The sequence below is a fragment of the Spodoptera frugiperda genome, chromosome 22, assembly GCF_023101765.2.
Source record: "Spodoptera frugiperda isolate SF20-4 chromosome 22, AGI-APGP_CSIRO_Sfru_2.0, whole genome shotgun sequence".
Lineage (NCBI taxonomy): Eukaryota > Metazoa > Arthropoda > Insecta > Lepidoptera > Noctuidae > Spodoptera > Spodoptera frugiperda.
The window spans coordinates 548,354-571,841 of record NC_064233.1 but is presented as its reverse complement, the minus strand read 5'-3'; the positions used below and the strand labels follow the sequence as shown (position 1 = coordinate 571,841).

The 23,488-nt window shown below is 37.5% G+C and overlaps 2 long non-coding RNA genes and 1 other non-coding gene across 3 annotated transcripts in view; 1 reads left to right on the top strand and 2 right to left on the bottom strand.

Moving 5' to 3' along the window:
• LOC126912136 (uncharacterized) overlaps positions 1-23,488 on the bottom strand; it is a 196,196-nt gene that overhangs the window by 129,519 nt on the left and 43,189 nt on the right. The gene's annotated exons all lie outside the window — the stretch shown is intronic.
• Positions 1-23,488, bottom strand: part of LOC118280121 (uncharacterized) — a 60,583-nt gene that overhangs the window by 35,198 nt on the left and 1,897 nt on the right. Inside the window, exon 2 of the long non-coding RNA XR_007706776.1 lies at positions 7,968-7,994. This is a non-coding gene — a long non-coding RNA (uncharacterized LOC118280121). The remainder of the gene's footprint in view (positions 1-7,967; positions 7,995-23,488) is intronic.
• On the top strand, positions 10,392-10,464 carry Trnaa-agc (transfer RNA alanine (anticodon AGC)). Its single transcript has one exon. It is a non-coding gene; the product is annotated as a tRNA-Ala (tRNA).

The window sequence follows — 23,488 nt, the reverse complement described above, 5'->3', positions numbered from 1 at the left end:
ATCACGAAGAACGTTCAAAAAGTTCTCGTGACATTTAACCAAAAATGTCAGAGTAGCATCAAAGGGAACATTTTAATAATAAAAAATTAACTTCAGAAGCTACGGCTTAAACAATTTTAATGTCGTGCGGTATTCGTTGTGAAATTTCGTAGGTAGGTACAAAATTTTCTGTGCTTTTGTCGTGTTTGCCTGGCAACTATTTAAGTGTGGGAGAGTGATGCTTCGGCACGAATGGGTGTTGAGCGGAGTGATACCACGGCCGAGCAGAAAACTGACGTGAAACAACGCTTAAGTGTGGGAGAGCCATCCTTCGGGATAAATGGGCTGGCTGGAGCGGAGTAATACCACGGCCTTACAGAAAACCAACGTGAAACAACGTTTGTGTTGTGTGAGTGAGGTTACCGGAGGCCTAATTATCCATCTTCCTAATCTACTCAATCCCCGATTCCCCAACAACCCTTAAATTCCTAACCCCCAAAAAGTAAGCAACGCACTTTTTAATTTATTTAACATAACTTTCATTACAGTTTAGCTCGCCAAACTTTTCAGTTGTAACGCCTCTGGTGTTTCAATTGTCCATGGGCGGCGGCGATTGCTTACCATCAGGCGATCCGTTGGCTCGTTTACCGGCTTATACCATAAGAAAAAAGAACTAGGGGGCTTGGGTCGGCAGCTGTGTCTGGTATGGGGCCCCATTGAATGTCTGTTACTATGCCAGATTGTTAGGGATACAAAGCTGGAGTTGATTGAATAGTGATTTGGTTTTGATTTGAAAAACTGGTTAGGTTAGGTTAGCTTGCTGGTATTAGTATTAAATTGTCTGTCTGTATTCATATGAATGTAAAATTTTTACTTGTACAGTTGCTGAATAATTGCATGTTTTTTTGTAGAATATGAGAGTGGAAAATGTAAAAAAATGGTTACAAAGTCTATTTTTTGGGGGTTTTTTAATTATTTGGTAGCTATGGTGTTTTAGTTTCTATAATTTTTCCTGTCAAAGGACTGCAGGAAGAGATTTCTTCTGGAATATGTACTACCTATATACCTTCTATCTATACATAAAGTTCAAAATAAATATATTAATAAATGATTTTCTGCAAACAAATTCTGACTGCACGGTTGGCGTGGCGGCTGGGTAACCGCCGTTAAAATCACCGCCCACATTGAGCAGACGTGGTTATTAATGTTCAAACTTTTTTCGTGTTAGATGAAGCCCTTGGTCAGCAGTGGCCACTTATAGACTGTAGACGTGTGTTTGATAGCAAAATTAAAACGGAAAAATTTGTGGATAATTAGTTGTATCAAACTCAATGTTTGCAATTTTTTTTATGAATATCCGAGAAACGTATTACCCTATATTTTTAATATCAAACCCAGAATTAAAATGCTTAAAATAGAAGGCAGAATCCTAAGTAAAATTTAGACGAAATAAAAGGAAAAAAGTTTTGGAAAAAAACCTCGTGACGGCCAATCGGTGGTTGCTATGTCCCTTTACTTGCTAAGAGTTGAGTGTCTTCCAATGTAACGAAACTTCAAGAAATGTCGGGTTTACCGGACTTTTTTTGTGGGAAACACCCGACACTTCTTGAATAAGGGGCGACTATACGATTGGGGGCCGAAAAGTTTTTTTTTCACTTTAAAAGAATGGGTTGAAAAATTTCTTTTTTTTTTTGCTTAACAACGGATTTTTTTTTTCTTTTTCTTGTTGTGTTGTTGTGCTGATTTTTGTTTTGGGGTTATGGGGATGCTGTTTTTTTCTTTTGTGCCTAATTTTTATGGGTGTTAAGTAAATATTTGTTTTTTTTAGTTTTTTTGTTTTCATTATAATCAAATTGTTTAAGGTGTTGAACTAATGTCTCTGTTTTTGACCTTTATCGTAATTTTAACACATACTTTTTTTAAGAAACTTTGCCCTATACTAGGATTTTCTCCTATGTCGTGGGTGCGTTTACAAACATACAAGTTCACACATGACACCCAGATCCAAAACAACAATTTGTGGATCACACAAAGAGTTGCTCCGTGCGGGAATCGAATACGCTAGACGTTTCACGGCAGCCGGTAGTCCAGCCACCGTGTCAATCGTGTCAATTAGACTGACATTAATTTATCACTAAGAAACGATATTATCATTACCACACAATCTATCATCATATTTTTAGCGTCTAGAGACCTTAAAGTATGTCTATAATAGAAATACCCCATAAATAAAGAATTAAAAAACAAAATCACCACAAATACACCTCTGCTTATCCCCTAAAAGCTACGAAACGCGATGGTGTTACCATTATGCAACAGCCACACATCTCCACACCATTAAATTACATTAAAAAAGCAATATTTTTGTCTGGCAACTCACGTAGGACAGAGTAAAGCAAATACAGTGTTGCCAGGAAAGCTACCTCGTAATTATACTCTTGGGTTGATAGTAGGTGGGTTATTGTGATTAGCGGAGCGATTAGCGGGTTTTAAAATCGCTGTAAGTCACTTGTGACATAATGTTTTGTGTTTGAGTAGATCAAGTTTTTGTATGGGATAGATTCCATGAATTGAGTTGTCCCAAATTTTACTACCTAGTACAATGGTTAAGTCACGAATTTTTATCTCCCAAGGAATAGGTAGAGGTGCACATTACGGCACGTAATGACACTGTTGAATGTACGCCTATATTTCACCATTTATATTATAAGTCCCATGTAAAAGGGGGTGAGCTTATTGCCATATACTGGGCACAAGTTTAGACAATTTTCTAAAAATCGAAAACACCCAGAAACACTTTGGCTTGCCCAGCGGCAGACGCCAATCGACCAATGAATAAACGTAGTACAGTAAAACTTGATCTTAAATAAAACAGCGTACAAAAAAATCGCTCTTCACCCCGCTACTCGCTCCGCTCACCACTAAACCCGCACCCCGCGACCCACATACCTTGGTATGATCTTTTAACGCCACGCTTTGTCTCTTCGCAAATGTGTTGAGCGTTAATAAGGCATAATGTATGCTCTGACGTAATAGTTATGACGTCAGGGTATGGCGAGAGCCGCGGCTGCCGTGAGGAAAGAATGGGGACAATAATTGTTATCGTTTTGCCTTTTTTTCGGTGTTTTGATGCCTTTTGTTTGGGTGTTTTGATGCCTTTTTTCGGTGTTTTGGTGCTATATTTTTTTATGTTACGATAGGGAAATGATGTCGTACTTGAGTGGAAAATGTAGATAACTACCTGGTAGAATCGCATATCAGACATCATCAGCCTATAGGTGACCACTGCTGAACAAAGCCTCTTCTCACACGGAGGTTTAAGCATTAATCACTATGCTTGCTCAATGCAAAAACCGCTTCTCATGAATGACGGCGCGGGTTCGAAACCTACCAACGGCAAGTACCAATATGACAATTTCCGAGTTATATGTACTTTCTAACATTATTTAGACACCACTGAAAAACGGTGAAGGAAAACATTGTGAGGAAACCTGAGCTTATAAAATTACTGATTATAAGTCTGAAATTGCCAACCCGTATTGAGCAAGCGTGGTGATTATTGCTCAAACACTCTCCGTGCGAGAAGAGGCCTTTGGTCAGCAGTGGCCACTTATAGGCTGATGATTTGATGTATTATAGTGGAGATTAGTGTCCAGCAGTGGACTGTCAAAGGTTTTTTGATGTTAATGAAAACCTAGTTTCAAATAACGTCGAACGAAGCGAAATGAAGTAAAAAATGTACGAAAAATTTTAATATTTAACACGATATTACAACACTCTCTAGGTGGTTTTTCATTAAAAATGTTGAAAAAAAAAAGTATAAAGAGAGAAAGAGAGGAAATCTTTTACACTTTAATAAGCAGTTACTATGAAAGATATTGAAGTTATAAAATTGTATACAACGATCATAACGTTACGTGCCTTCCTCATTTTTCATTTTGTACAAAACTGATGTTAAACTTGCTTACCGCGGTCAGTTTTTGGATGGGTGACCAAGTACTTTCGTACTTTACGTCGAGTGGTCACTAGTGCGACTGCTGGACAAAGGGTCTCGGGTTCGATTCCCGGGTCTGGCAAAGTATTGCTGGGCTTTTTTCGGTTTTTCGAAAATTTCTTAGTACTAGCCTGGAATTGTGCCCAGTGGCAATAGGCTCATCCCCTATTACATGTAACATATATCATAAATGGTGAAAAGTGAGTGTACATTGTATAGCGGAATTACGTGCCGTAATGTGCATCTCTGCCTACCCCTTCGGGGATAAAAGGCGTGACCTTGACGTAATGATAAATAGTAAACACAAAATAGAAACGGGAATATCAAAGAAACAGAAATCAAATTCGTAATCACACAGAGAGGGAAAGTATTCTACTATGCCAGTACTCTAGAACAACACATATAATATACCTCCCCCTTTTGTTTTATATCTTACAAACATACATACATACTTACACGTAAAATTTTACAACCCCTTATTTAATTATCGTAAAAACCTTTTTACTTTTATAGATATTGTTATTTGCTAGGATTGGGAGTATTTTTTTATGGTATAAGCCGGTAAACGAGCAGACGGATCACCTGATGGTAAGCAATCGCCGCTGCTTATGGACACCCGAAACACCAGAGGCGTTCTTCGCATGAGAAGAGGCCTTTGCTTAGCAGTGGGAGAGTTATATCCAATGGATAAATCAGACTCAGGGTGAGTTTCCATCAAAGATATGAAATGTAGCCATGCTACGAAGATGTAATAGCTAAGCTGTGAAACTGTGTGATCGTTTCTACCGATACTAAGCTATGTAGCTAGCTCGAGTATGCGTTATGTCGATAGTAGGGAAGCCATCCATAGCTGAGCTGAGTCCAATTCCACCAGTGCTAAGCTATGTGTACCAATGAATATGATTGGTGGAAGCCAAACACATCGACAGCAACGTAGCATAGCACATCTCTGGTAGAAAAGCACCCATATAACCTGGGACTTTGGTCTGCTATTACAATCGTGTCAGAATTATAGCTCATTCTATTTTATTCTATTCTGACACAATTGTAATAGCAGACTAAGGCCCCTGATGGATAAATCAGACCCAACTTTTAATCTAAAACTTTGACAATCACACTCTATAATGACAATTCCTTATCACACATTGACATTACATGACGAAATCCTACAGATATCAGCTACGACCAGCTGTGCATGTCGTATTGTATGCTATAGCGATAAGCTACATCCATTAATAATATCAATGAGGACAATAATTTTTCTTGTATTCACCAGATGGCAGTGATGTTGCATGAGGTCCTATTGGTTTAGTTACTATGGCTGTCTGAAATTTAGTGTCTAATGGTTTGGGGCTTTTTTAAGGGGAGAAAATCATCCAATGACTTCTCCCGCCCTGGGTGAGGTGAGAGGGAGTGTCAGACTCTTACTGACTAAAAACCACCTCGTTCCTACTTCTGCTTTTCGAGTCGGAGCCCCGGTAAACCTGCTAGGTAGTCCGCAGCTCCGGATCAGAATGGTTTAGGCCTAGCAAATACACCATTGGGCTTAGATTTTGACGGACTACTAACGCCGCTGGCGATAAAATCATTGCTGAACAAATTTTTCAGGATAAAAGAAATCTAAAGTTATGTCTTAAACGTTAATCTACGCCTGTGCAAATTTTAATGTCTACTGTCTTGTAATGTCTAATTGTCTAATCAATTTTAATTTTAATGAAACTCCATTAAAATCTGCTTAGCTGTTTTATAGTTATTGATTAACAGACATTTCCATAGATAGAATAGCATTAGCACTTGTAATGCATCTGCTGTTTCGAGTGTCCATGGCCGACGGCGATTGCTAACCATAAGGTGATCCGTCTACTCATTTACCAGCTTATACCATAAAAAAAATCTTTATAACAACCATGACAAATAATTATTATGATTACAAGACAACCATTAACAATATTATAAATGAAATAATACAACCGACACCAGTTTCCTTAGTCAAAGAGCTCAAAGTATTTTCCTCATATAGTTTCCACCCCTTGTTTAAGGGATAGCACACCCTTTATAAGTCCATGTGTATATGTACCCTTTGAGAGAGAATAAGGGGAGATTTGTGTATTATGTGTATACTATATATGTATGTTTTACTTCATACGTTATTTAGATAATTTAAATTATACTAGCGACCCGCTACAGCTTCGCATGGGTGCAATGGTGATATATTATGAACTAGCTACTTCCGCGCGGTTTCACCCGCTCTGCTTGGCTCCTATTGAAAATAGCGTATGTTTAGCCTATGGCCTTTCTCGATAAATGGACTATCTAACACAATAATAATGATCTCCTTCACTAGTATTATTTCCTGTGTTGTGGGTGCATTAACAAACATAAATCACATACATATGACACCCAGACCCGAAACAACTATTTGTGGATCACACAAAGATTTGCAGGCTCCTTGGGGGAATCAAATCTAACCACCGTACCGCACAGTGATTATTGATCAGAAGCTAGTATTAATCAGTCTTTAAAAAGTCTTAAGTAGTCTAAGTACAGTAACTTGTATCTGAAAATCATATTATATTTAGTTAAGTCAAAAGTTACCTTTTGACTATAAGTACCTACCTATATTAAAATAAAAGATGGGTGCTCTAGATAATAAAATATAACGAAACCTGTAAACGAAAGGGTACGGAAACTATAGCAGCTTAATGGTAGAAATACATGTCAGGAAAGGACGGTATACAACATAACACAATGTTGCCAGATTACAAAATGTTTGCACAGATAATGTTAAATTTTGTATTTTAAAGAACTATGTATGTTATCCTTTTTAAAATAGGTATGTTCAACAGTTTTTATGTCAGTTTTAGGCTGCTTTTTCCACCAGAGATGTGTTATGTAGTGATGTTACGAAGATGTAATAGCTAAGCTGTGAAACTATGTGACCGTTTTCACTGATACTAAGTTATGTAGCTGTGTGAGGAAGATGCGCAGCTCGAGTAAGCTGGGAAACTATGTGGCCGTTTCCACTGATACTGAGCTATGTAGCTGTGTGAGGAAGATACGCAGTACGAGTATGCGATATATCGAAAGTAGGGAAGTCATCCATAGCACACATCTTTCTATATAAAAAAAAAAATAGCTTAGCTGAGTCCGTTTCCACCAGTGCTAAACTATGTGTACCAATGAATATGGATGGAAGCCAAACGCATCCACAGTAACGTAGCATAGCACATCTCTGGTGAAAAAGCACACTCATCCTTGCCTTAGGGGAGGCCTATGTTCAACAGTGGACGTTAGTTATTTTGACAGACACGACGGTCTAATGATAAAGGTGTATAAGGGACATTTTTATCCCATTATATTCTACTCTGTCTGTATTTTAAAAGAGACTGTGGCTTCTGGATTTATTCTCAGAGTAATCAGTTAGGAAGAGTTAGAGTAGGAGTAAAGAGTAAGAGTTAGAGTAATCAGTTAGTAATCAGTTAGGAACTAAACTAAAACTGTTACTATTTTGCAGCTTATTTACAGAAAGATGGATGGATGAACAGTTTATCTGTGATCATGGCGCTTGCAACAGTGCCGAAATATCGGAAACTCTTACACATAAATAAACATGGTAAATATCCCGTCTCAAGTTCTAATGTTAGTGTTAGTGACCATGTCAGTTTAAAAACTTATTTCATTATTAAACCCTAAAAATACTTCTCACAAAGATACCCTTTTTTCGGGGTGAAAATCATCCTCCTGCCTTGGGCGAGACGAGAGGGAGTCTCAGACTCTTACTGACTAAAAACCACCCCGTTCCTACTCCTGCTTTTCGAGCCGGAGCCACGGTAAACCCGCTAGGTAGTCCGCAGCTCCGGATCAACAAAAATACCTACTCTTAGCACAAAATTCTTCTTCATTAAACAACTCACATTTGGAAAAACCGCACTAAAAATGAAATAACTTTTTCCAAAACATTCACATTGGATAGTAAATAATTAATTTCACTCACCTAGCTTGCATCTCGTGCGGTCAGCTTCTGTAAACAAAAAGGGGGGAATGAGTGAGTGACCCTTATGAGTGAGTGGGAGTGAGTGTAGGGGGAGTATGATATAAGAGGGATATTTTACGGTAAAGGGGGAATAGGCAGAGGTGCACATTACGACACGTAATGCCACTGTACAATGTACACCCACTTTTCACCATTTGTGTTTTAAGTCCCATGTAATAGGGGGTGAGCCTATTGCCATATACTGGGCACAATTCCAGAATCCGTGCTACTACTGAGAAATTGTCCAAAAAAACGAAAAATATCCAGTAATACTTTGCCCGACTCGGGAATCGAAACCGGGAGCCCTTGTCCGGCAGTCTCACTTGCGACCACTCGACCAACGAGGCAGTCATTTATGTGTATAAAGAGTTAAATAAATAAATAAACTAAATACAAAACAACAAAATATACAAACAACGTGCAATGATTATCGAATATTCAAAAGCTTACCCACAAACAGGTAAACACGAAAAAACATTTGTTCAAAAACACCTAAACACGGCCTGTATCATTTAATTTTCAGCACGATCATGTGAAACGGCCTCAAACCCATCCCGAACCCCGTTTTCATCCCACATATCCGGCCTCACCCTTTTATTTACCCAATTTTCACCCCCTAACCCCGAAACCTCATTATCCTTACACCACAAACATTTAAAACAACCGCATTAAAACATCCTGTCCTCATAAAAACGCATGGCCACCCTACTGCGGTCAGTGGAAACCGGTAATAACAGGTTTAAACCGCTTCAGTCCGGTTCGAACCGGATTTCAATGGTGCTTTGATGTTTGGTTCGTTGCTAATTTTCAATTTTGCTAGGCTTTAAAGTTGTGGTTGAATGTTGTTGCTTGCTACTTGCTAGTCGGATGGGTCTGAGTGCCACTAGTTTTTTTTTTAATGTTATTTGAAACGTGAATTTTCAACTGTGTGTTGGACATAACATACGAGGCGTAAATAGGGATGATGACGGGATATGAAAAGTAAAAAATCTATTTAGTCTGTCATGTGTTAGGTACGGTAATGAAAAAATATTAGACACGTATTTTTTGTCATGTTATTATGTAAGATAAAACGAATCAAAGTTCAGGAGTGGGAGCAAATACGTCATTGCTACGTATAAAATGTACCTAGAAGTGATGTCAGGCGATATTTCAAATAGATATAGGTATTATCTAAAAATCTGATACTATTTCCACTAGTCACAAAATTGTGACTAGTCAATCGTCCATCTGTTCTATAGGACCCAATTAAATAGATTTAAGACTCCTTATTTATTTTTCATTTTAATATTCTACTCGTCTCTTAATGTCATGGTGGCCCGCTTATTATGCATGAGAGTGCGAGTTCGAAACCTACTAACGGAAAGTACCAATGTGACTTTTTCCGAGTTACATGTATTGTACTTTCTAAGATTATTTAGACATCACTGACAAACGGTGGAGGAAAACATCGTGAGGAAACCTGGGCTTATAATTTCGAATTATAAGTTTGAAATTGCCAACCCGCGTTGAGCAAGCGTGGTGATTAATGCTCAAACCTTCTCCGTATAAGAAGAGGTCTTTGGTCAGCAGTGGTCACTTATAAGCTGTTAATGATGAATATACTACTCGTTTCGCGTTTTTAAAATACAATAACCTTGTTCACAATAAGAAAAAAAAAATGCCAACGATCCGTAATTCCGGATTTCGACCAACAAAAGCTCCCTAATCAAGTAAAATAAAATCCAGAACTCAAACTTGTAAACCTTAAACCGGTTCGAACTGCTTTTATCCGGTTCGAACTGCTTTTAACCGGTTAACGAACGGCGAGCGAGCCGGACAACGAAAAAAAAAATTTTTTTTATAACAATTTCCCCTTTTTTAGCGAAATCTGTCGCCAATTAGGGCCCCGTTTTCGCGAAGTTTTTAATTAATAAGTGCGAAATTTTGAAGGAGTTTCGTGTTCCGAGTAGTTGGTACCTGTGTTTGTAATAATTGGTAGTTTAGTATTACTTCGAGTACTTGCGATTGAAATATTAGTATTGGAAGGGGGACGAGTTTGGCCGGGGGTCACAAGTACAATGAGTCGATTGTACTTTTTGAAGGGGGATATTTTTAGACTTGCGAATTGTTGGGTTTTTAGTTTGTGTTTTTGAATTTATTTTAAAGTTAAACGGCAAATATTTTTACATAAAACTAATGATTTAGATTTTATTTTATACCTAAGTATTTAATATTATAATTTATTAATTCTTATTAGATATATTAGATGTAAGTATGAATCTTAACGAAATTAATTATTAAAATAGTTCAATCTTTCTACATATTGGTTGACGTCACACATATTTATTTAATGTCTTTGACTGTGTTGTGATACTAAACTACTATTTCAACTTCTTACACATCGGGGGCGTAGCTCAGATGGTAGAGCGCTCGCTTAGCATGCGAGAGGTACCGGGATCGATACCCGGCGCCTCCAATCTCTTTTTGTTATATTTTTAACATTTTATTTTCAATTTTTATATCTTTTAAAATAGGTAAACGCGCTCAGCGACGTGGAAATAACATCTAAACGCGTATTCTCATAATCTTTAGCGCAATGCAAGCGGAATTATTCGTGTGGAAACCGATAATGCATTCAAAGAATGTATGAAGAGTTTCTTGCTATTCGATAATAGATGGCGCGCTGCTTTATTTTTAGTTTTATTCTTGTTTTCCCTGCTTTATTTTTATTGTGAAAGATAGGGGAATTGTAAATGTTGGTTTATTTGCTGAGTGAATTCGAAATATGTTTCCAGTGAATGTATGAGGGTGGAAAATAAAATGCATTGTGCAGATTCGTGTATCATTTAAAAGATTTTATAAAATGTATTGTTTATGTTGAGACATCATTCAAATTTAAACTAGCTTTTTCTTTTACAAATATTTAACATACCCTAATTCCAACATTTTACATTACCTACAATATTATTTTAAATGAAAAATAGATAGATAGAAGACCTATGTACTCATTGTGACCACGCTAGGCAGGAAAGGGTTATAATTATCTACCTGTCCAAAACGAGATAAATTATTATTAATTAATGTTATGAAATGATTATTTTATTAGCTTCTGCTAGCGTCTTCACCCATATTCCCGCGGATAAAAAGTAGGTATTCTATCACCCAAGTCACCTCATAGGTACATAGTCTGTATAACAAATTACATCAAAATCCGTTCATTAGTTTCAGCGTGATTGACGGAGAAACATCCAAATTGTCGGAAAAACAAACAGTCGCAAAACGCAACTCACAAATAACATTGTTTGTTCTTTTGCCAACACACATTGTAGTTTTCAAGCTACATTTTATTCTCTATACCAACTACATAAGCCTATTAAAAACTCCCGACACAAGTAAACGACACTACAAACATAATCTCAGCCCACACAACGACCGACACAATCAGAGAGCCGGCAAACGAACCACAAATCCGATTTTTGATATCTACACGAAACCACAACGTTTACAAAGCATTGCAGCCCAAGTATTAAGGGGAAACTTTAATCAACTGTTCACAAACTTGCGAACTTAGCCGTCTAAAACATCTATAGACATTATTATGGCATAATTTCCAAGTTTTCGTCTAAAACGCCAAGCCCGAAATATGCCATTTAGCATAGTTGGCGAGCAGAATTTGTGTACAGCGCCATCTAGCGGCAGATAGCGGGAATAGCTTTGTTCGAAGAATGTCGCTTTGATTTATTGGAGGTAAAAATGTTAGGCGGGCCGTTTTGGGCAAATTATTTGGGGTTGGGTCCGTTGCATTGATTGTTTGAGCTGGCTAGTTGATATTTGTGTCATCTGGGAGGCGGGGGAGCTGTGGACTGAGCAAATATTGGGAGTTGCAATCAATTTTTTGAGTTGTATTAGGTACCTACGCCTACGATGTTTTTGGTGTTTCGTTCTGTTTCGAACGTGGTTGTAGTTAGATTGTTCTTGTTTTATATGAGAAAATGTGTACGTTTTAGTAGACCTTTAAACGTTGTTAGATACTAACATCGTTTTTAAAACATTTTGTCTGATTAAAAAAAGAAAATTGAACGTTTAACCAAAGAAAAACGATTGTAATAATACTTGGAACGATTGGAATATTTATATTTATTGGAATATTACTTTTTCTCTTTTCATTATAACAATAATTGGAAACTTACACCCTAAATAGTATAAAACAAAGTCGCTTTCTCTGTCCCTATGTCCCTTTGTATGCTTAAATCTTTAAAACTACGCAACGGATTTTGATGCGGTTTTTTTAATAGATAGAGTGATTCAAGAGGAAGGTATACATGCATAATATAACACCATTGCACCCATGCGAAACTGGGGGCGGGTCGCTAATAAATATTGTATAATCGAACTTTAAAATGCATTAAATTTATTCGCTACAAATTAATTTCTCAAATCAACAATTTGTCATTAACGCCCTCTAGGGAAGCATTTTGACATTATTATGGCATTTAAATGTCATAATTCGCTTGGTAATGGGGGTAATGCCATTTTGCAAATGCCATGGTGAACTTATAAACAGTAGTTTGGTATTTACTAAAGTAACTGATGTTATATTATTGTTATGGGGGCTTTTTATACTTATAATGAATTATTTCTATGATAGTTTAAGCCATGTTATGACAAAATTAGAATGCATTAATTGTTTATTAATGCATTCCAATTTTATACGCACTACCTAGCGGGCTTACCAGGGCTCCGGCTCGAAAAGCAGGAGTAGAAACCGGGGCGGTTATTAGTCAGTAAGAGTCTGACACTCCCTCTCGTTTTACTCTAAACAAAAAGCCATAGGATGATATTCCCTCTCAAAAAGATCTTTCTGTCATAAAAGCTGATTTAGATTTTTCTTATAAATCTATCACCCTCACGTTACTGAAGATCTTAGGGTCAGTAGACTACCGGGGTTACCGGTTCGAAGAACAGGAGTAGTAACGGGGTAGTTTTGAGTCAGTAAGAGTTTGACACTCCCTCTCGCCTCGCCCAAAGCGATAGAAGTCATTGGATGATTTTCCCCCCTCAAAAAAAGGTCAATAGAGTACTAGACAATTTAGAATTCCAAATAATGCTATTTGTCACATCTATTTACGCGTATTTGTAACACAATCTCCGCAACGGCCCGACAAACATCATTAAAATCGCATCAACACCAATATCAATCATTGGTCACAGATTAAAAATATCAGCTGTCAAAAAGCAGACGACGACACAGATAATAAAAGTATTCCATTCAGCCTCTCTCTGCCTTTGCAAAGACATCGTTTTTTTTTTTCGTCTGTTTATTTTTTTTTTCTTTTTTTTTCTTTCATAGTGTAGGTACGTTTATCTTTTAATCGGTCGTGCTTTCTCATTTACCTGGGCATCAAAAGGGAGGATCCTATTGTTAAAAGCAGTAATTTGCAAGAGGGATGCCATCTCCGTCCTCTTTTTAATGCCTATGAAATATTTTTTTCGTGGCAACTTCTTTAAAAAATGGTAAATGTATTTTTAGATTTTTTTTTTGTTATATTAAAGATGTTTAAGTGTTACGTCTTTCGTTAATAGTTTATTATTATTTGATTACATCTGTTTGTTTTTATGGTTTTATGCCAACTTGGTTATAGACAGTACTGAGTTTTAACCAGATTCTTTTATAGTATAGCAAATTAATTAGTTTGTTCGATGAGATTACTCAATTACTGCTACTGTCATATTATGGGTCTCGAAACCTACCAACGGCAAGTATTGTACCAATGAGACTGTGAGTTTTTTTACTATTGATGGGTCGACGTATGGCCGCTATTGCACCTGATGGTAAGTGATGATGCGGCCTACGATGGAGCACGTCTGCCCATAAGCAACCTATTCACTCGGGCTTTGAAGACACCCAGGTTATACCCATCAGGAAACATAGACTCCAACAAAAAAATCCATTCCCTAGCACTTCGCACAAGGAAGCTTGAAGCGTGTTATATGTACTTTCTAAGGTAATTTAGACATCACAGACAAACGGTGAAGAAAAAAAAAGCAAGGGAACCTAGGCTTATAGTTTCTAATTATTAGTTCAGAGAGCAAGCGTGGTGATTAATGCTCAAACCTTCTCCGTGTGAGAGGCCTTTGGTCAGCAGTGGACACTTATAGGCTGTTGATGTGATATCACATTTTAGCACACCAGATTATCTATAGATATACTATATACGTTATTTCACAGTATCCGTTAGTGAAACATTAATAATTTGAAGGGGCCCCTCTCTAAAGTGACGCACACAGGCACACAGTGTGTGTATGTGTGTGTACAGGAATGTGCATAGCGTATGAAGGGGAGATTTTGCTAGTGATGGGAACATTGGTATCGATGGTTTTGGTAGTTGAAGTCTGGTTTGTGAGTTAGATTAAGTTTTGGAAATATGGATTGATTTATTTTTATAGCTAGGCGTTGTTCTATGTGTTTAGGCGTTTTTGCTATACCTATTATTGGAAGCAAGTATAACAGTTAAGACATATGTCCCACTTATTAGTTTTAAGTCAAAAGAGGATGCCTGGAAATAACTTCATGTAATAATGAAAAAAATTTTATTTTTTTTAGACCGATCAAATCTACCCTGAAACATTTACACGTTTGAAAAACAACCCTATCTCCAAAAACATAAGGTAGATTATTAAACAAACAGCACCGAGGTATGAAAAATCAATTGTCAAAAAATTAAAATTGACAGCGTAGAGCGTCGCTCGATAAAATGAACGAATTGAATTAAGAACACCCTCTGTGTGCGTCAAATGTCATTATGCTTTTTGTTTAATTTTGAATTTTATTCCTATGACGTGTAGAGTTGGTTTTTGTCTGTTTAGGTGAGGGTCTTTTAGTATATGGAGTGTGTTTTTTAAAAGGGAAAATATGGAGACATATTTTTTTTCTTCTAATGTTTAAAATGTCATACAACTATTTTATGGGATTGAATTTAAGGTTATTTCCTATTTATTTTTATTATGATTAATAGGTTTATTTTACAAATACACTTTTTCATCAGAAACTCACGACTTTAAAAGAGACCTTAAATGTTTTCTGCATAATTGAGAGTATTTATTAAAAACACCAAACCACCCTCTTAACTATATACAACGAGTCCAACACAACGAAAAACCCACCTAAACGTGTAAAAGTGCTCTTTTGTAGCCTATTTACAAAAATAATTTCATTTCATTCCATTTCATTTCATTTCAATTCATTTCAAACCCAAAACAACAAAAACCCTACCACTACCAAACCAAAAAACCCATCTTTACTCAACCCAAGCCCCAAACCCTTTACACATCACCCAAACTCAAAATCACTTTCTTAAAACAAAATTAAATTGGACGTCGCATCACCCAAATACTTCCAGACCCATTTAAAATCAGGGGAGAGTCCATCAAGTCACTTAATTGGTAGAAAATTACAAAGTGCATCGTAATTAAGGAGAGTCGAAAGATGGTCAGCTGTAATGGACTTGCCCATTGAAGGGTGAAAATTTCCATCTTAGTATAATTTTGATTGCAAACAGATTAAGGTTCCCATGTCGAAGATTATAGTCTAGTGATTTGTTGGAGCTGCGGACTACCTAGCGGGTTTACCGGGGCTCTGGCTCGAAAAGCAGGAGTAGGAACGGGGTGGTTTTTAGTCAGTAAGAGTCTGACCAAGCCTTGCTCAAGGCGAGAGAAGTCATTGGATGATTTTTGCCCTTTAAAAAAGGGAATGGTAGAGGCATATAGTAGCAACACCAATTTGTCTGTTTTATAGAATAGGTGGTAAACGAGTAGACGGTTCACCTGATGGTAAGCGATCAGCGCCTGTGGACTCTCACAACACCGGAGGAGTGTTATAAGTTTCATGTAGTAGGGAGTCAATTGCCATTTTAAAAAAATGGAAATATACTTTGTCCAACCTGCGATACCTTCCAATTACTCAACTAACGAAGCAGTTGGTTTCCATAATAAGTAAGAAAGATCTACTGTAGATCCTGGCTTACAGGAGTTGCAGCGGTATTGGAGCTTGTAGTGGTCTTGTCCCAAAATTAAAAAATAAAAATAGGAAAGAAGATTTATCCAAAACATGCCAAAATTTTGCATCAATATCAAAGAAAATTTCAAAGTCACAAAGTAAAATAAGCAACACTTTTCTTAACCGCCCCAAACTAAAGACACCACTTCTAAACAAACTGATTCCTTGTACTTATACAGAATAGGAATTCATAATACCACTGGCAGCCTTCCAGGGAACATTCAAATTGTAATCAAATACCTTCAGCCGTACAAATATTTGTTCCAACCCTGAAATATCAGGTACAATAACATTAGAACTTAAGACGGGATATTTACCATGTTTATATCTATGAGTTTCCGATATTTCGGCACTGTTGCAAGCGCCATGACCACAGATGAAGTCAGTTCACCCGTAGACATTAATAACTCTACTTCACTTCCACTCATAGACATAAATAAACATGGTAAATATCCCGTCTTAAGTTCTAATGTTAGTTTTAGTGACCATGTCAGTTTAAAAACTTATATCATGTACTATGAAACTAAAGGGTTGACTGTATTTAATCAGCTGTTCCCTGTTCTACTTTGACTAGTTATAAGAATGACTGCTATGTATGAGAACTATTTATTATCATAATATTTGTTGGGTCAACGTTTGGCCACTATCTCGCTTGGTAAGTGATGATGCGGCCTACGATGAAGCACGCCCACATAAGCAACCTATTCACTCGAGCCCTGAAGACAACCAGGTTATACCCATCAGGAAACACGAACTCCGGCAAAGAATTCCACTCCCTAGCAGTTCCCACGAGGAAGCTTGAAGTAAAACGCTTCGTGCGGGGTGGGATGTTTACCATGAGGTGAACCCTTAACCATACAGGACTTTGTTCCGCGGGCCTCAAAAAGCCATCAGATCACCACAGATGGGGCCCAATAAGGCTGATGCCCGAACCGGAGCTGCGGACTACCTAGCGGGTTACTGGAGCTCCGTCCCAAAGAACAGGAGTAGGAACAGGGTGGTTTTAGTCAGTAAGAGTCTGTCACTTTCTCTCACATCACCCAAGGCGGGGGAAGTCATAAGATGATTTTAGCCACTACTACTACAAAAAAAAATAGCCATACATGGCTTATTTTATTTCCGATAAAACAGTTAATTGGACATTTTGAACAACTTACATTTGCTACCGAGCAACTAAGGAAAGAAATTGGTAGTGATACTAATAAGATAACAATGTAACAATCCCAGGAAGGAACAACGAAATTAGATCAAGACATTTTAGGTATAGACAAAAAGAAATTCAGGTCAAAACGCCAGTGTACTAATTTTATTGTAAGGTAGCCTAAGGAATTAGGAGTAATCATCGATCAAGTCGTTGTAAGTGTATAGATACATCTTCAGAAAACAAAAGATGCGATAATGCTAAGTATTATTAGAGAATCTTCTTCTTATAACTATGTAAAAATGAATTGCTATTATTGCAAGCGCCATGATCACGGATTAACTGACACTTAATCCGTGATCATGGCGCTTGCAACAGTGCCGAAATATCGGAAACTCATCAAAGTGAATACATATGGTAAATATCCCCTCATATGTTCTAATAATAGTGTTAGTGACCAAGTCAGTTTAAAAACTTATAAAATGAATTGCTGTTCATTCGTCTCGCTAAAACTCGAAAACGGCTTGGACCGATTTGGCAAATTTTGGTCTTGAATTATTTTTGTAAGTCCAGGGAAGTATGAGTAACGAAAACGAAAGGAGTGCGTATTTGGCTCTCTGATTGGTTGGTTCATTCGTGCTAACTAATCGTACTACTATACGCTTAGTATGAGTTTACGTTTAAAGTAATCGAAACGAGAGCGCGTTCGGCGCTGTGATTGGCTGACACGATTGAACCAACCGATCAGAGCCAAATGCCCTCTCGTTTCGATTATTTTAAACGTAAAGCAAATTAATACTAAAGGTCCAGTCTGGTTACCGAAACTCTTATTTCTCTTATTTATTACATAACGTTGCCCCACACTAGGATTTTCTTCTGTGTCGTGGGTGCGTTTACAAACATACAAGTTCACATGCACATGACACCCAGACCCGAAACAACAATTTGTGGATCACACAAAGAGTTGCTCCGTGCGGGAATCGAACCCGCTACCCGTTGCGCGGCAGCCAGTTGCCCAGCCACCGCACCAACCGTGCAGTCAAACGATAACATCTTGCCCATCCACCTGGACTCACAGAACCTCTATTAAACTAAATCAAGTCCAACTTTGAAATTAATTATAATCTTAGTACGTAATTGTTTGAAAGCCCTCTCCAGTTCCTCTCAGAGTAGTCTAGTACAATTAACTCCGGAGGAACGGGAGGGAACGAGATTCGAAGAAACGAAATTGGTGTTAGCTGGATTGCTGGAGTGATGCCGCTGGTAATGACTCGCAAACTAGGTAATTTGTAGCTCTCTGACTTTTTTTCGAATCTAGGTTACCTAAACAAGGTTTTTTTTTCATTGGTGAGGTGAGAAATTGGTTTTTAGGAGGAGGCAGTTACTTTGGTTTAAAGTCTGTTTACAACTCTAAAGGTGTTTACCGTAAACACGTTTGTAAGTATTTTTTATTTTGTCATATAAGATAACAATACTTAGATAAAACGAATCAAAGTTTAGGAGTGGGAGCAAATATGTCATTTCTACGAATAAAACGTACAAAGAAATGACGCGTCACGCGATATTTTAAATCGATATATCGTTAAAAGTATTTGTTTTAGTAAGAAAATAAAAATGAGACGAGTGTAATGTTTTAAAATAATCTACAAGACAGACATCAGTTAGTTATCCCTAGTTAATACAAAAATGATTCTTGAATGATGAATTTATATCAAAAATTAAGTTAATCTTTACCATAGTTACAGTTCACCAATGCCAAAAGATGTAACCTAAAACAATTCAGTTACGTTACATCACACAAAAATATCGACACTAAAAATATAATTTTATCGACATCTCGTTCCCTTCACTAGTTGGGCACAGACGTTACTATCGATCCAGCATCCGTGAGCAACACGCTATCGGTCAACGACCCCGTGACCTAATGTATCATTATATTATTTAATTTCTAAACTGTATTGGATATATCCTTCCTTTTAAAATTGGTTATACTGAACATAGGTTTCAAAAAAGTAAAAAAAAGATTGACGAAAATATTTAAAACTAGCAGACCCTGTCAAACTACAGCCTTTAACATTTTTTTCTCATCTTTTAAACCTTACCGGGATTTCGACAAATAATTCAAGACCAAAATTTGACAAATTGGTCCAGCAGGTCCCTACTTTAAGCGAGACTAACGAACAGAAATCCATTTTTATATGTATATAAGATATAAGATTTGAACACCCTGGACAGTATAAGTACTACTACTGGACTAAGTGTCTTCTATCACATCAACAGCTTATAAGTGTCCACTGCTGACCAAAGGCCTCTTCTTACACGGAGAAGGTTTGAGCATTAATCACTACGCTTGCTCAATGCGGGTTGGCGATTTCAAACTTATAATTAGACATTATAAGCCCAGGTTTCCTCACGATGTTTTCCTTCACCGTTTGTCAGTGGTGTTTAAATAATCTTAGAAAGTACATATAGCTCGGAACAAGTCACATTGGTACTTGCCGTTATTGGTAGGTTTTGAACCCGCATTCTCATGCATGAGAAGCGGGCGTCTTAAACCTCATGGCCAGCACGATAATTAAAACTAAAGAGGAAATTGCCATATTGTCCTAAGCAGGTGAGTTGAAAATAATATTTAATCAATATCACACCAACATCCCTTAAATTCCTAGCTTCCAAAGGCCGGCAACGCACTTGTAACGCCTCTGGTGTTTCTAGTGCCCATGGGCGGCGGCGATTGCTTACCTTCAGGTTTGCAATCCCGTTTACCGGCTTATACATTTTAAAATACCTATAATGTTCGGAATTACTGGTTCGAATTCAATTTTTTTTTTTTTTAAAAAAACGTGGCCACTCATTAGGATTTTCTCCTGTGTCGTGGGTGCGTTTACAAACATACAATTTCACATGCACATGACACCCAGACCCGAAACAACAATATGTGGATCACACAAAGAGTTGCTCCGTGCGGGAATCGAACCCGCTACCCGTTGCACGGCAGCCAGTTGCCCAGCCACCGCGCCAACCGTGCAGTCAATTTTTGTATTGGATAGTCTTATAGATAAAATTATTCTTTTTGTATTGGATAGTCCATTTATTGAGGAAGGCTATAAGCTATAAAACATCACGCTACTATCAATAGGAGCCGAGCAGCGAGTGAAACCGCGCGAATAACTAGTTTATAATAATTGATATGAAAAGCTTTGAAATTGTCTACGATTTATTGCCAATCCCAGGCTAAAAGGGGACATAGAATTTTGACCTTTAATGAGTATAATAATAAGGCACTTTATTGCTCATATGAGTAATTGCGAAGGTATATTAAGAGGCTATTTTTAGATCCTCTCGAATGTCGACCTCTTTGACCTCTGTCTAAACTGTGTGGCCGGTAATAGGGAGGGCTTAAAGGTCAAACGATAGATAAGTATTGGGAGGGAAATAGTGATATTTTAGTGCCTTTTTTAAGGGAGGAAAATCATCCAATGACTTCTCCTGCCTTGGCGAGGCGAGAGGGAGTGTCAGACTCTTACTGACTAAAAACCACCCTGTTCCTACTCCTGCTTTTCGAGCCGGTAAACCCGCTAGGTAGTCCGCAGCTCTGGAATATTTTAGTGCCTTAAGATTGTTGGTTAAGTATTCGTGAATGTGACTACTGAGAAAGGTGTTATTGGGTTAGGCCCAGGGCAGTGCAAAATACTTTGAGCTTTTTTAAATTTCTTTTAAACGTCCTAAGCGAAGATTTACTCTTGCGTCATGAGTGTGCATACAAACATATAGGTTCACATACACATCACACCTAAACCCGAAAGAACAATTTATGGATCACGCCAACAGTTGCTCTATGCGGGAATCGAAGTTGCGTCTGTGCAGTCGTAGCACATTTATTTCAAAAACGTTACCTTAAACTAGGTTTTTCTCCCGTATTTTACCATTAATGTTGTTATTTTAACAGTAACTACTATTACTTGTATAATAAACGCAATCCTTTTGCAATATGCGAGACAATTTAAATGTTGCAACTATTTAGTCTAAATAAAACAATGAATAAATAATACCTAAAATAAAGAATTCTGTCTACCCTTTCTCCGAAATAACGAGGTAAGGTGAAAATAGTATAGCTATTGAACACCCATCAATCTATGGGAAGCGTTTACCATAAAATATTCTATGAGAATCTATCGGAATTACCATATAATATAGAATACACGTTGTATATATATTATAGGTACATTTTACTATATCTTTGTAAAAGATAGGATGAAAAAAGATTGCCTCGTTGGTCAAGCAAGAGGTCTTGGGTTCAATTCCCGGGCCGGGCTAAGTGTTACTGGAGTTTTTTTTTCGGTATTTTGAAAATTTCTCAGTACCTAGTAGCATGGAGTTTGGAATTGTGTCCAGTATATGGCAATTAATAGGGTCACCTATTACATGGACTTATTACACGAATTGTGAAAAGTGGGCGTACCCTGTATAGTATAGCGGCATTACATGCTGTAATGTGCACCTCTGCCTACCCCTTCGGGGATAAAAGGCGTGACGTTGCCTTTTTTTATGGGGAAAAATCATCCAATGACTCTTATGGACTTAAAACCCCCATTTCCTACTCCTGCTTTTTGAGCTGGAGCCCCGGTAACCCGCTAGGTAGTCAGCCCCGGTAGGCAAGACTTTTTATTTTAAGGGGGGAAAATCATCCTATGACTTCACTCGCCATGGGCGAGGCGAGAGGGAGTGTCAGACTCTTACTGAATAAAAACCACCCCGTTCCTACTCCTGCTTTTCAAGCCGGAGCCCTGGTAGGCAAGACTAGGTTCAGATAGTAATTACTTAGTATCAAACGTCTTAAAGCATTAATGTGCACTATTCATAGTGAAGAACTCGAAAGAAATTATAAAAGCTATTTTTCTTTTCATGAGTACAAGCTGTCTATTTTTTAATGAAAGTGGGTACTTATAATGTTCTTTAATTAATAAAGAGTAGTTATGAAGTCTTTCTTGTTTGTCTTGTAGCTTGTACCTAGTTGTTGTAAAAGTATTGCTATTTTTTTCCTTGTTGTTTTTATGAATAAGAATTTTTGTGTCTAATTATTTTTAAGTGAAATATTGTTTATTTATATTGGTGATTTCTATTCATAGCCTGTATTTTGGAAGAATATTGGTTAAGATATACCTAACTAGTTGCCTTTATATACCTTAGACACGTGGATTTTATTTGATAGTGATAGTTCATATTTGTTACAAGTGCGATTGCACGCATGCACCTAGTGAAAAGTAGGTATACATTGTACAGTGGCATTACGTGCCGTAATGTGCACCTCTGCCTACCCCGGGGATACAAGGCGTGACGATACGATGTAATTTTTGTATAATATAACTTGACGCTTTTTAATCTTTGAAGGGGTAGGTAAACCCCTTTACCTAGTATATATTGTTAGGTATTAGTCTGTGATCTTATACATTTTTCTAATACCTATTTTATAGATTTTTGATATTTCAAATCATTTAATTTTAGGAACTGTCAATTGGTTCCAATTGAAGATTGATCTCTGTTTAAGAGCAAATATAATTTTTAATTAATCAGAAATACCGTTTTTTATGGAATAAGTGACAAACGAGCAGACGAGTCACCTGATGGTAAGCGATCAGCGGCCGCCCATGGACACCCGCAACACCAGAGGAGTCACAAGGCCTTTGAATCTAATCTTGCAAGCCTATTCCCATACACCTTTTTTTTTTTGAGGGGGGAAAATCATCCAATGACTTCTCCCGCCTTGGGCGAGGCGAGAGGGAGTGTCAGACTCTTACTGACTAAAAACCACCCCGTTCCTTCTCCTGCTTTTCGAGCCGGAGCCCCGGTAAACCCGCTAGGTAGTCCGCAGCTCCGGATATTCCCATATACCTACCAAGCTTAAGTAACAAACTCTAGCTTGAGTAATACACTACTCTATTCCAGTATTCCCAAATGCGTCTAAATTCAGGCTGCAACTAAAGTGCCCTATTCATAGCCTAGTACTCGGATTGTAGCCTAGATAAATGAGTAGCTCAATATTCTGATACTAATTTGGGAACCTGCTTGCATGGCCGATTGGCACACGAGGTTGAATTGTTAAAAATTGTGTTGAAATAAAGGCTATTTGGTGTTTATTGTTGAGAGAAGTATTTTTTATTTTTTGAAAATCTCCTATTTTGTTTGCCTCTTAAGATTTTTGTAAAGGGAATTCTTTTTTTATGTTGAGATTGCACATTATTATGAAAACGTATGTTAGTTTTCGTCATAGCTTTTATTATTTGTAATTGCCTCATTGGTTAA